Source organism: Prunus persica, chromosome G3 (genome assembly GCF_000346465.2).
Source record: "Prunus persica cultivar Lovell chromosome G3, Prunus_persica_NCBIv2, whole genome shotgun sequence".
Taxonomy (NCBI): domain Eukaryota; kingdom Viridiplantae; phylum Streptophyta; class Magnoliopsida; order Rosales; family Rosaceae; genus Prunus; species Prunus persica.
Genome location: NC_034011.1, coordinates 24,034,672 through 24,038,022, shown reverse-complemented (window position 1 = coordinate 24,038,022; position 3,351 = coordinate 24,034,672).

Genomic DNA, 3,351 nt, shown 5'->3' with positions numbered 1-3,351 from the left:
ATATTTTAATAATATAGCCGCCCGGCTATACTCTTTAAATATTAACACGAAGGTTTCAAACAGAGATATTAATATTCTCATTTTCGAGCATTATCAATCCAGGATGAAGTTTTAATTATTTTGTTAAATGACAGCAGTTCTTGGATTGGGTGGAAGAGGGAGCAAAATGTCCATATTGTGAAGGCCAACAGTAGCTTAGGTATGAAAATATCTTCCCATAAAGACGTGTGCAGTTTTATGCTTTAGTACATGAGTTTAATGGTAGTTTGCATTTATAAACAAATGCAGAAAATCATATGTATATCACTACAAAAAAAAGTGGCAACAGTCACCATGTAGTCACTAATTTTGGTGACTGTTGTGGGGGTTATTTGAGGCTTTAGTCACTTTTTTTTGCGACTAAGAAGGCTTTTGCTCACCTTTTTTGCTTTTTTGAGTGACTGAAGCCTTTAGCAACCGTCACTATGGGAAGATAAATTGGTGACTAAGTGGTAGCTATTGCCACTTTTTTTTGGTAGTGCTATCTACTATTTATTATACAAGTCAACGGGGTCTAGCTCAGTGAAAAAGGAAATGACTTGCAAACCAAATGTCTCATATTCGAACCACAACATCATAGTTGTGTGTATGTGTGAGAGAAATCCCCTTCCCCTTTAGACCATTGCTTGTACTATAAAAAAGGAATTTAAAAAAAACAAGTTGACGTTGTACTTGGAAATTAAAGAGAAAAATAAAAAGGGAAGTTGCCAATCGGCAAATTTAATACTTGATCAATAATTCAACAGACCAATTGTTATGAATACACACTATCTCCTCGTGTAATGGAAGGCAAAGCAAGGCCAAGGGTTAATAATTTTTGGCATGGAGTTACGGTGCTTTTTTCCCATCTCTCTGTGATTGTTGGCTGGGGTAACAATTTTTACCTTAATAAGATGAAAACCAAATAAAGCATGAAGTAAGTTAATTTAACCATTACTCGATAGGACGTGTTAATGCAAATAATAAATCGAGAGATTTAACATTTAACTGTTATATATATATATATATATATATTCTCATTTCTTTATATGGTACTCTAGGAATTCTCTAAAAAAAATAAAAAAAATTAGAGGGTGCATTTGCTAACGCATAGGTTGGGAATCTCTTAATTATGTTTAACTTTTCAAACTGACTTCAAAAGTACTAGATTAACACACCAACATGAAATATCGTTTATCGAGCCTCCATTAGTATAAAAGGACTGTGACTTCATTAGCTGAAAATGCTTTAGAAGAAGGATCGACTTCCAGTTCATTGAGAACCCTTTCACTATAAAAACCAGGTTTTTGAGGTTGAGGCAATGACCCTTCCCCACTCAACATTACAACTGCAACTGGCATGCTCGGCCTACCTGCCAGGTTACGCTGCGCGCCTAAAAGGCCTACATGATGAAGATAGAGGAGCCCCTGAGCAATTCCATTAATAATGTCAAATCTCTTGGGCCAATCTAGCATCATGCTTTTTCTTGCAATTTCTATTCTTGTGATTTTTATCTTTCCACTTGTAGGATGAAAGTGAAGTTTTCTTCAGGATCAAAAGAAGAACAAATCTACAGAAACTGGTTGATGCTTTGCGTACCACAGTTCCCTGGATCCTGAATCATTAATAATTTTGTTTGAGAACGACCACATTCACAAGCAGAAGACTGCTGAGGAGGTAAGACTTCATCAAAAATAATTTTATTGTTGCATAATTGATTTGTTATCTTATTATAGATGATGCCCCTAAACTTATTATATATTTCTGTTTCTCATGATCAACTCCTTGTTACTTCATGTGTGCAGCATCAAATGGAAGACGTATTTTTGCTCTCGGATGGAGATCTATTTGAAGGTCATATAGAGAGAGGGGAAGGAGATGGTGGTTGAAGGTATGGAAAACAATGCTACGAATATGTGATTGGCTAAATTAAGGGTTCTATACATTGCAGCCTAAACTACTTTTAAAAAGATTATCATGATCTAATATAGAGTTGACTTATTCTCTTTCCTATGCAAGTATGAGTTTATGACCTTGGTGTGTCATTACCATTCCATTCAACAATAGCATATGGTTAATACACAACATGCAGGACATGCATATGTGGCCATATTTATAGTGTTCGATAATTGGTAATTAAGAGCTTTACGTGTGCAAAATCCATGAATAATCGTTAGTTAATCGGGGTTCTAGTTTTTAGTGGTTACCTTTTAATCGGGTTTTCAACAAATGAGTTTAATCGGCATTTCCTTAATGGTTGGAATAAATTCCCCTCACCAGCATCCGCGCCGTTTTACGCCATCCTCATTATTCAGGACGTCTACTGCTTCACATGTTAAGTATTGCAATAATGCATGATTAGTACTTCAACCTCTCTTTCTCTCTCTTCTCGCTCTTTTTCTTCGCTGAAACCAACCTGCAACGAACCATTTGCTTGGTAATGAACCAACGGTGGTCGGTAGATGAGAGTGCACTACTACATTTTTACACTTTGCATGATGAAGAGAATTTTGTCGCCAAAATACATTGTAGTCGCACAAATTTCAGTGCGACAGAAACTTCGTCACACAGAATCCGTCGCGCAAAGATCGTGAAGAAAGACGTCGCGCAAAATACATTGTAGTTGCACAAATCTGAAAACAGCTTTGAAAAGCAACCCAGAGTTTGAGAATTGAACATGATAATTTACTCAGAGCAATATGAACATTAGAATTGAAAATCAAGTATTTCATATTGCCATAAGTTGCACTATATGATATGTATGGCTTAAATGTTAACCACCTCAACCACCTCCCAAACCCAGCCACCATCACCACCACCACTCCAAACCCAAACCCATAGCCACCTTCACCACCCTAGCCACCATTCCAACCCCACCTAAACCAAAGCCACTCTCTCTCGCAACTTCCTTTCTGACAAATCACGAAGATCTTTGTAGCCGGTCATTGTAGCATTGATGCTCTGACACCAATTGATCATTCTTGCTGCACCTAAACCCTAAACCCTAAATAAATAAATAAATAAATAAATAATAAATAAAAAGAGTGAAAGGGCTATGTTTATTGACGTATCCCAAGAAGATGTTGCTTATTTCTTGATTCTGACAACCCCTTCTCTTTAAGGGGAGAAGGGGAGTGAAGAGAAGTTGTTTTGTCTCTAAACCCTTATCTCAAATTTCTCAAATTTCTTCAAATTTCTCATATTCAAATCCAAAACCCTAAATCAAATTCCTCATTTTTTTTTCCCAAATCCAAATCCTTCAAATCTAAAGTCCTCAAATCCTCTTATCCAAATCCCTAAACACAAACCATCAAATCTTATACACATACCTCT